At 32.1% G+C, this 12,330-nt stretch overlaps 1 protein-coding gene across 1 annotated transcript in view; it reads left to right on the top strand.

Moving 5' to 3' along the window:
• LOC123692240 (NAD(P)H-hydrate epimerase) overlaps positions 1-12,330 on the top strand; it is a 494,715-nt gene that overhangs the window by 143,800 nt on the left and 338,585 nt on the right. The window lies entirely within an intron of this gene.

The following is a 12,330-nucleotide window of genomic DNA, read 5'->3' as shown; positions in this document are numbered from 1 at the left end:
GTATATAATTTATTAGGTTTTAGACAAAGCGGGCGAAGCTGCGGGCGGTAAGCTAGTATATTATAAACACAATTTTTCAAAGTGGAGAATGGTCTTGCATACCTTCAGCCTTCGGGAAAAAGGCCGTAAGTCATGTTTCAATAAACACAGTCTTACATCTAATAGCCAAACGTTCGCAATTGGTTCTAAATCACAACCGGTGTTACCTGCGAATGTAAACACCGATATTTCAACGTCACAAGTGAGTTATATGATGTCATCGGGTCCCGTTTGACAGAGCAGAGTGGTGCCTTGTTTATGGACACGGGTTTGCAGATGAACGATTCCAGCTATGTCTGACTTGTGTTCAGCTGATGGATAATGATCATTTATTTAGTCTATTTATACACAATATGTACATTTATACGTTGATGTTTGTGTGTAGCTATGTAGGTAATTTGTGAAGCCTATAGAACACATGGTTGAACTGTTAATGTACCTTATAAATTATTTTTGGTGGGCCACTGTCTCTAGGGCAAAAGTCTCTTAAAGTAAAGCGTTGCTGAAGTCATTCATAATTTTAACAATCCCAGGATAGCAAGGCTGTAGAAGGGTTGCCATAGTTGTGTTTGGAACTGGTCCAATTTTGATAATTCCTTTTACAGTTATGTACCTATAAAGTCATGGGTATACCAAGGGGTACACTTTTTAACGTCATCGGTTATTTTTCGACGTGCAGGTCAAGTACCATTTAATTAAAGTGCAGCATGTATATTTAACTAGATAAATAATAAAATTGGTGATCTAAAGTGGTAGATAATATTATTATCATATATCTGTTCCTTCTTATAATAATAATTAAAAATTTGTGTAATGAACAAAAGAGCAACCATGAAAACATTTCCTCCTTACTACTGAAACGTGATTGAAACCACGTTCGCCTATAATTATTAACTAAATTCTTAACCAAAATATGAACGATCATCCTTAATTATATGGATCGGATGTAGTGTCTGGCGTATTTACTGCTTGCAAGCGGTTGACGCAAAACTGTAATTTAAGAGGTAATGGGAGGTTTCTATGTTGTGAGTGACCGATGGTGACTCTATTGTGATATAATTAAACGTTTCCTTTTATGCATGTTATTTTTATACTTAGTATGAATGCTATTAGTGACCTATGGTTACTATAAATAGATAGCGTTATTAGTGTTCTTTTTATGAACGTTATTTTCATACAATTACGCTATTATTGTTTATTTTTGGGATACATTTATTATGTTTGCTGTCGTCTGCTGTTTATCACCTTGCAACTAAATCCTAATAAATCTAGTCTGATCCTTATTCTTTCCAAGTCTATGTGAAATAGTATTACTTTATTCATTTGTACAATGACTTGCTTAGCTAGAATATTTAAACATTCCTTTTCTAACTAACTGTTGAACATAAAGTTTCTGAGAGTATTTGTTTGGTAGAGTAACCTGTCAGTCATTTTAAGAATTTACTCAGTTGTAGCGACTTCGTTAAAGTATACATTTCAACTAATGAACTTATTATGACTAGGACTAGGAATATTCTAGAACTGCTTAGCTATGAACTTGTAAACATCAAACAGCTTTATAGATACCTAACTTTCTTATTTTAGCTTTGCTCTATGAGAGTGAGATGTTTCCCTGTGGTAAAAAGTAGGCTATATCATTAAGCCTCTAAACTATCTCCAGACACAAAAATCATATCTTAAGAAAGGCAAACAAACTTTTTCAATTTATATATTAACTAACTATTATACTATTACCGCCCGCGGCTTCGTCTGCTTTGTGTAAAACATAATAAATAATAATAAAATAAAACCACATCGTAGCGTAGTTTTAAAGATTTAAGCATAAAAAGGGGCATAAGGACAGAGAAAGCGACTTTGTTTTATATTATGTAGTGATACTTACTGGATATATTGTACGTTGCGATAATTATTTATTTATAAAGGAATTGCCTTTTAGTTCTCCTTAAGCTTGTTTATTTGACTTTCGACTTAAAGTTTTGTTTGGGGTAAGGGATTCATTTGGTGCGTGCCCTTTAAACTCAGACAATCGATATTTGCTTATGACTCATATAACTTTGTTTATATGGAGGATATTCCTATCTAATATTGGAAAAAGTTTTTATTTTCTATAGGTATTTTATATTATAACTGCGAAAGTAACTCTGTCTGTCTGTTACTCAATCACGCCTTAACTACTGAACCAATTTGCATGAAATTTAGTATAGAGATATTTTGATACCCGAGAAAGGACATAGGCTACTTTTTACCCCGGGACATAGGATAGGTTTTATTCCGGAAATCCCACGGGATCGGGAACTATGCGGGCTTTTCTTTGACTGCGCGGGCGATGCCGCGGGTGGAAAGCTAGTTTGCTATAAAATTAAAACAGCAATACAATATGATAGCAAAATTTTATTTTAAGAGTATAGTGTGAACTGGATGACTTAATTTATTTATTTTTGAAATATCTGGCTAATCGTTTCAAAGATTAATTTAAAAAGGAGTAAAATTTTGTGTGAATACTCCATGCTCTTTTTTCATCATAAAAATACTCTAAACCTTACGTTTTTTAAACCAATACCAGCCTGAACGTTATAGTTATCTCTATGTTTCTATTAGATGTGTAATCTCTTTTTGCTCCAGTAATAATAATTAAGCCTTTTATTTCCTATCATATTACAGTATTATGATTACATATTCAACACTTAAAAAAACTATACATTATGTTGTTTAAAGAAAACTAAGTTTGGAGAATTTTTCATACCTCTTGGATAGGAACCCCTGTCTGGGTAAAGGCCTCCTCCAACTTGCACCATTCGTCTCTATCCCTAGCGTATTAGATCCCCTCATTCCCTGCTATGTTTCTGATGTTATGAGTCCAGTTTTGCTCCAGTAGACTAATTAATTTATTTATACTAAGTGCCTATAATAAATTGGTATGGTACCAATAGTTTTGTTGATTATTCGATAGGTATGAAAACCTTTCTTACCGAAGCAATTGTTAAAACATCAATACCTATTTGAAAAGTCGTTAAAATACAGTGATACTATATTTTTAAATGGATGCCATTTTTCGTGTATCATGAAAGCCCTAAATCAAACATTGATCAAAATGTGAATGCGTTTTCTATTTCCCTATGGAAATAAAATCTTTTTTGTAAAAAATATCGTTTGCAAAATCTGATTTTTTACAATGGTATTTGGTATTCTAGCTTCGTTAAAGTCGTTTGTTAGTAACAATAGTATCTATAATATATATAATCAGTAAGTGAAATAAAAAAAAAATAAAAAAAAACTACTAAGTAAGTATTGTACTCTCTATTTAATCATTTACTATATTATTTCCTTACCTCTTTCTATACTTATCCTTTTTCTCGTTCAAAAGTTTATCTATTTCATCAAGAATGTTTCAAAGATATTCATTTAAAATCCAAATCCGAAACACTCTTAAATACACTTCGAAGAATAAGTAAAATAATAATTTTTTTAGTAATGCATCTGCTTCTCTCATAGAAAACGTATATGTAATCCTACTGGATTGCATATAAAACGAATATTAGTCATTTAAATATAAAATATTTATTAAATATAAAAGCCAGCTTTCCAGTATTGGTTTTTAATACTAAAATTCTCAATACATTGAAGAAAATTGCCTAACAAAGCCTTAATATGGAAGGCGAGTTAATTAAAACTCATACCGCGTGTGTAAATAATTGCCTGAGAAATAAGGTGTGAGTTCTATTGAGAGAAAAGCTATAATAATATATCTATACTATTATAAAGCTGAAGAGTTTGTTTGTTTGTTTGAACGAGCTAATCTCGGGAAATACTGGTCCGATTTGAAAAATTATTTCGGTGTTAGATAGCCCATTTATCGAGGAAGGCTATAAGGCTATCATCACGCCATGACCAACAGGAGCGGAGCAATGCGGGTAAAACCACACAGCACAGCTAGTTGTTCATATTATTAAATTAAACCTTTGTAACGAATTTAAGTAGAAGACAAGCAATTTATCTGCGCTTTATCAACATAAGCATTCCTCGGAACGGTGAAGGAAAACATCGTGAGGAAACCAACGTGTCGAATAATCAGAAATTCGACAACATGTGACATCTACCAATCCGCACTTGGCCAACGTGGTGGATTATGGCCTGAATCAACATAGGAGGCCTGTGTGTCTGCAGTTGGAACATATAAGGTAAGTAGAATAGAAAAAGCATGTCCAAAGCACGATAGAGATAGTAAACTATTATTAATGAAAAGGCGTTGGCGATGTTCTATTTTAACCCAATAAGTTCTTCTTCTCTTCATTAATGGCAATTTACTCGTGTTGTTGAGATTGACAAAAAGGCAAACGCAACATTATTTTTAACATCTTTACTTAGAATAATGTTCTAAGATATTTGTAATCTTCTTATCTCTGTATGCTTATCTGTATGATTTTTATCTAAATGAATAACAAGATAAAATTAGTACTATAACATAAATCACGAAAATATAATTATCATAAATAAGATTAGCTACGGCGTGGACGCGGTCTTATTTTATCTTTTATTTTTATTTAAGTCATCTTTCACGCATCGCATTCGGGCATCAAAATTTATAATGTAGAGCATGCCTACGATTATTTTTAAAGCACGAACAAACTACATGATATCTATCAGAACGAGTGCATGTAAATTGTAAGACTGTATAATAAAAGTGGTCCAATTTATTATAATATTATGCTCGTTTTTTAACTACCTAATTGATTTTTAAAATGCTTTTATTATCACAAAGCTTTATCTTTTAAATAATAATAATTATTATTAATTTAATACTAATTATATCCCTACTAATATTGTAAATGCGAAAGTAACTCTGTCTGTCTGTTACGCTTTCCCGCTTAAACCTCTCAACCGGTTTTGATGACATTTGGCAGATACAATCTTTAGACTCTGAGAAAGAACATAGGCTACCTTTTATCAAAACACCACGCGGGTGAAGCCGCAGGCGGAAGCTAGTCTTTACCATAAACATGAGTTTTATTTTTCCTGGGTCTATCCGGATAAAGATGGGGCAAGCGATTAATTATATACATACCTCCTCTGCGTTACATAAATAATATTTTTTTTATATCTTAGCTCCCAGTGAAATCCGAGCATGTCTCTTCAAATAACTTCTCATATCAAAATTCGTAAGCTCAAAAACTTGAAGACAAATGAGGACGAGTGTAAGTGAAAAGCGATGTTTTGCCCGCACTGATTTGCCTAAATCTAAATAATGGCTTCGTTGTGGTGAATTATAAATTCAGCTTTCAACCTAGGTTAAGTGTTGACAGACAATCTAGCCCTAAGCTAGATTTAAACTAGTATATAAGACAACAGCTAAGCAGTCTTTTTCCATTGTGCATCAAAATATTCAAGGCTTGGCTAGCAAATTGTTAGAAATAGAATTGTTTCTGAATGATAACAATATTAAAATATTTTGTGTAACAGAACATTGGCTTAAACAATGTCAGTCGTTAGTAAATATTGAAAATTACAAATTAAAAAGTATATACTTTAGGACGCAGGCTATTCACGGAGGTTCTGTTATTTTTGTACATGATAGTGTAAAATGTAAAGAACGAACTGACATTGTTGGTCTTTCTGTAGAACGGACCATTGAACTGTCCTGTGTGGAGCTGGAGCGATATATTATTGTTTGCGTTTATAGACCCCCTTCCAGTGACTATAATATGTTTGAGAAAGTCATGGAAGAAATATTAAAGCGTCTAAGCAGGAGTAAAAAAAAAGTTATAGTATGTGGTGATTTTAATATTGATTTACTTTTACAAACACAAACGGCTACACGAATTGTTAATTTATTTCAGTCATTTAATCTATATAAACTTTTTAACGAACCCACACGAATTACACCTACTTCTGCAACCTGTATTGATAATATATACTGTGACTGCATCTGTTTAGAGAAAAATATTCTCAATACATTGACTTCGGATCACTGTGGCCAGAAAGTAGTTTTTGAATGGGATTGCATACCTACATTTAAAAGGATTAATGTTAGGCCTATAAGTAAAAAAGGCATTAATAAATTTAGAGATAATATTAATAAAAACCTGCCCGTACTGAATGATCAATCCTGTAATAATAATCCTTGTGAAATGTTTAAAAATCTTTTCAATTTAGTTCATAATGAATTTGAAAAAATATTTAAAGTTAAATCTTTAAATATTACCAAGGATTTACCATTTAGTAAATGGGCGACACCTAGCATACATAAGTGTAGGATCGTTCTTTATGAGTTATATGGTATGAAGCAATATAATAAAGACCCATCTTTTCTTAGTTATGTTAGAAATTACTCAAAAATTTTTAAAAAAGTTTGTTTTACTGCAAAGCGTTTGTATATCAAAGAAAAAATACGCGACTCTGATAATAAAGTTAAAACAGTCTGGTCTATTATTAATGGTGAAATGGGTAAAAGCAAATCAAGTAATACCATAAAACTTGTAAATAATGACAGGGTTATTGACAAAAGTGCTGATGTTGCGCTTGCTTTTGAAGAATTCTTCAGTAGTGTCCCTGCTACTATTACTAATAGTTTAAATTCGTCTTCAGCACTTGCAGAAACCTTTTTGAGGGACCATGTTGCGGGGTGCAGTACATTATTTGAATTACGACACGTAACTGCTAGTGATATTGTTACTGCCTTTAAGACGCTTAATCTAAAAAATACTTGTGATCTTTGGGGAATGTCCGTAAATTTAGTTAATAATATAATAGAAAATATTGCGAAAAATTTAGCTTTCATATTTAATAAGTGTTGTGACTATGGTACATTTCCTAATTTACTAAAGCTTAGTAAAGTTATACCTCTATTTAAGAAGGGCGATCAAGAAGACTGTAACAATTATAGACCTATCTCTATTTTACCAACATTAAGTAAGGTATTCGAGAGGTTGATATTAAACCAATTGAGTAGTCATTTTGCATCTAATAATTTACTGCACACCAAACAGTTTGGTTTCACAAAGGGGCGCTCAACCACAGATGCTGGAGTTGCACTTCTAACACATATTTATAAAGCATGGGAAAACTCAAAAAATGCTCTGGGGATATTTTGTGACCTCTCCAAGGCATTTGACTGCGTTGAACATTGTACTTTGTTACGTAAACTTAATCACTATGGAATTACAGGAAAAGCCCAGAACCTCATAGCGTCATACCTGCATGATAGGATACAGACTGTAGTTGTTAATGGAGAACGTTCTAGCGGTGCGTCAATTAACATTGGTGTTCCACAGGGGTCCATTTTAGGTCCCTTCTTGTTCTTGGTATATATCAATGATCTTCCCTATTATTTGCAGGATAGGTGTGAAATAGTTCTGTTTGCAGATGATACCTCATTAATTTTTAATGTGGATAGGCATGACCCAAATGTTGACGAAGTGAACAGTGCTCTTTTACACATATCTGAATGGTTTACTGCCAATAATTTATTATTAAATGCCAAAAAAACCACTTGTGTTGAATTTTTACTTCCTAATGTAAAAAAGTTGAACAGAGATATTACCTTGAACGGGGAGGTATTGCATCCTACTGAGTCTACTGTATTTCTAGGGTTAACATTGGATGAGAAACTACAGTGGGGAGCCCATGTCAACACCGCTGCAGGTAAGCTCAGTTCAGCTGCATATGCAGTCCGAAAAATAAGGCATCTCACCGATGAAGATACGGCTAGATTGGTTTATTTCAGCTACTTTCATAGCATTATGTCCTATGGAATTCTACTGTGGGGCAAGGCTGCAGATATAGAAACTATATTTATCTTACAGAAAAGAGCCATTCGCTCTATATATAAGTTACGTGCTCGGGACTCACTAAGAGATCATTTTAAGAATACTGGTATCCTTACTGTACCATCACAGTATATATTTAATAATATTTTGCATGTTCACAAAAACGCCGACTTACACACAAGAGTAGGAGATAGACACGATTATGGCACAAGGAACAGGAATAGAATTGAAATGCCATTTTTCCGATTAGCTAAAGTTAAAAATTCATTTATGGGTCAAGGTATACGCTTATACAATAGAATTCCTCTCAATATTAAAGAGTTTAGTAGTTATAAATTTAAAACTTATATAAAAAATGTACTAGTTCAGAGAGCCTACTACAGTATTCAGGAATATATGGACGATAAAGACCCATGGAGGGTTGTCGCGTAAAAACCACAGGACAGTTCTTTGGCATATTATGATATATTATGTATAAGTTAGATATAAGTTACATATTATGTAATATTGACATGATTTTAAAAGAGCAACTATGGAGTTTCTTGCCGATTCTTCTCCATAGATACTGCTTTCCGAATCGGTGGTAAATGTTAAAAATACTTATGTAATGACGATTCGAAAGTGCTACTAAATAGTAGTCTAATTGAATAAATAAATGTTTGAGTTTGAGTTTGAGTTTGAGCTTGTTTTGCGGCTCTGCGCTCAACTCAAAGTTTTGCACTATGATCGTTTTGGCGGACTTTTAATAGACCTTTGTTGTGTGCGTTTGTTCAAGACAGCCTCGTTAAATTTGGACATGTTATGACTATTGTCATGTGTTATTTGGGTAAATATTATCACAGATATTATTTTCAAAAATTCTTATGTACCTAATTATTTTAATTAAATTGTTATTTAATTTAAATTTGTTAAAAATGCTTCATCTTATTTTTGTACAAATTGTGGATGTTTAGGTTTTTTTGGAATATTAGAGTACCTATTCAATTTTTAAACTATTTTAAAAGGTCGATATTGTAAAACAATTACAAAAGATTAGACATAATATTATGTTACCTGTACACATTGTATACTTTGTGCTTTTCTTTTGTGGCGCGAAACTTGCGACGTTCCCATTCGCTAAAAATAAAAGTAAGCAGGTAAAGCGCCAATACATTTTCTTTATTTAGTGCCCTCCATTCGTAGAAATGGTTTCTTTTAGTTTCTAGTGAAACTGCGAACGACCGACATAAAAACTTTTATACAACTCTAATGAGAGTTCTCTAGCGGAGGTAAATAAGTTGAGAACCTATAATAGACACTTTTAATTAGCTTGGAATAAAGTGTTGACGAATCAAATGAAATATAATGTAACTTTTCTTGATGTATATTGGAAATTTCGATAGATATTCAGAAGAAAAATAATTTGTTTTATTATTGATTGGAAATTTCGATAGCTCTTTTTCACAAGAAAAATAATATGTTTTATAAGGGCCGAAGAAATGATGGCGGGATGAACTGGACCAATCTAATATAGACTGGTCTTCAATTATAGCACAAGATCGTGATTCATGGAAGCGCTTTGGGGAGGCCTTTGCCCAGCATTGGGACACAACAGGCTACAACTACTAATACACAGTAGGTAACACGGTATCTTTAATCTGAATTCAATAATATGCACTTTTAAAAGCTAGTCAACAATCAAATTAGATTCTTTTGATCAGAGAGCTTAAATTTTAGGTACCAACTTAAGTATTAGTACACGGAAAAATCTGTGCAAATTCTCGTTTAAAATTTAAAGATTATTTTTCACTAACTCCGCTCTCGCGAACTGAAAACAGAATCTAATTTATTACGCGCGGCTAAAAACTTGAACATCAAAAATTCCTCTCAACCTTGAATAATCAGCCCATAAACCTCGCATCACTCATAAAGATCGTTAATAATTTCGAAAACAGCCTTTAAAATTTCAAAACCTCATTAAGATACGCACGAATCGCCTCACATAAAGGTCGCGTTGTTAGAACAAAAGGCAATTTTCGCTTATTCATTAAATGTAATTAAAAAGGGGTAGGATAATGATGAGCGGTGGTATTTATAACGAAATAATGCCAGGTTAGAGGTACCTACCGCGAGTACTCGTTAAGTGCCTCTTTAGAAGCTTGTGTTAAACGATTTTAGGTGTTTTACACAGGACAGTTCGTCATCAGGTTTCAGTGTAGGTACAACCATTTTTCAGGATTAATTTTTTATATAAAAAACTAGCTGTCCCGGTAAATGTTATTCTGCCTTTCTCTTATCACTAAGGGGGACGAAAAATAGATGTTGTACGATTCGCAGACCTACTTGATATGCACACAAAATTTCATATAAATCGGTCAAAATGTTTCGGACGAGTTTAACTTCAAACACCGCGACACAAGAATTTTATGTACCTAGTACTAGCGGTCCGCCCGGGCTTCGTCCGTGGTACATATTTACGTTTTCTCTCCATAAGAATTCTCGTACTTCAAGGAAAATTATAAAAAAATTAACGAAATCGGAAATCGGAAATCGGTGATATTTCTTATTAATTTTTACAGTGTAATCAATAAACATGTCTGTAACCTCTGTTAATACTCGTAGTATATAAATAAAATTTTAATACGTAAACATTTCGTTATGTATCTCATCTTTTGTATTATTTTGCGATTCAAGTTGCCAGGTAAAATCGACTGAGTGTTATGAATATTGTATTGAGAGATATATTTAACTGTATTCATTTAAAATAAACAACCTAAATTACAGTTACTTTTATCACCCAACACAGCAAGAACAAACTTCTTATTATTTCTGTTTTAATCTCTCTTTAGACTATAAATTTGTAAAAATTTGCCTATGTAGCATACCCACTCTGTAGCTTCCTAACTATAAAAAATGTCATAATATTGCGACGTCAAAGAAAAACAAACAAAGCTTTCGTATTTAAATACTAGCTGTGCTCCGCGGTTTCACCCGCATTGCTCCGTTCCTGTTAGTCTTAGCATGATGATATATATGCTATATATAGCCTTCCACTATATCTAACACTGAAAGAATTTTTTAATTCGAACCAGTAGTTCCTGAGATTAGCGCGTTCAAACAAACAAACAAACTTCAGCTTTATAATACATATTAGTATAGATTAGTAAGGATAACATTTTGTCTAAACTTATTACAATCATAAGGTAAATTCTCACTACTTACGACGTCTTTAATTATTCCAGTGCAACATACACATTGTAAGTTAACGTTATTCTTGGACGTTTTAATGAGCACACACCTCTTAAGTCATCAACACAACAACAACACATTCGTTAAACAACAAATTAAATAATATGAAAGCTACACGTGCTTTCATATGGAGTTTTTACTGATTATGAAATAACAAGCATAATAATATTATGTGCCTATTTCTAGTATATCAATTATTTATGTAAATAAATAAAAAGTAACCATTCTTTGGTTAGGTAAGGAAATATTATCGACTCTAACATTTGTTGGAAAAGTCTTATTTTTCAGGGTATTCTTTTTGTACGGGACCCAAAGTGAGAGTCTGATTCGCACTTGGCTAGTTTTTATTACAGTAGGTACTTTCGTGCGGACACTGTATCACATAGGTTTTCTTAATGAGCCCACACTCATTAACCGAACCTAGTTTAGTTTATTTTTTTATCATGTAAACAAGATAACAGAAATAACATCATTATTTTTGTCTGGTTATAACCACTATTATTATATTATGTTGTTGTTTTTAATTTTAATACTTTAATCATTAACCAAACTTTATTGTAATAAATTACTGTTTTATAATTCATGTGATAACAACACTGTAATTCTTAAAATAGTATCTACATCTCGTTATTTTAGATATTTTTATGCAAGATTTTAATGTGAATAAACACGCGAAAAAAGTTTTTGAGTGCAATTGTAACTAAAAACTAAACAAAAAATGATCGAACACCCTTTTCCTTTTAAATATTATTTACCTACTTGACTAGTAGATATTAAAGTGGATAGTTACACATATATATAATATTATATCTAGCTATAAGTCTAGATATTATTCTAATTATAGACTCATAGAGCTGTTCATTACAATACAAATATAGTTGAAATAAAATATATGCCGCTTTACCCTAGAGAATTATGCTATACCATATTATAATCATGACAGTATAGTAGAGAATATATTAATAAGCAGCAGACAATAGAATTAACTGCGCAATTAAATTTAAATATCATATAATTTATTAATATCATGTTATAAATATTGTGACGTCACACAACAAAATAAATAGCTTAAGCCATGATAATTAATAATATCATAAATGGGAAGACAATAATATGTGTAAAGGATTTATTTTAATATAACACGAAGGCGTCTTGATTTATGTATTATTTTGATAAGGTATCTACAATTAATTTTACATAATATTATGTTCCGCGATATTCGATCTTCGGTTAAATCTTATCGGTCCAATAAAGTATTACATAATAATATACAGATGTCACCTAAAAACTGTCAAAAAGT

Source organism: Colias croceus, chromosome 6 (assembly GCF_905220415.1).
Source record: "Colias croceus chromosome 6, ilColCroc2.1".
NCBI lineage: Eukaryota > Metazoa > Arthropoda > Insecta > Lepidoptera > Pieridae > Colias > Colias croceus.
Note: the sequence above shows the minus strand (reverse complement) of the source record. Positions and strands in the feature narration are given on the sequence as shown.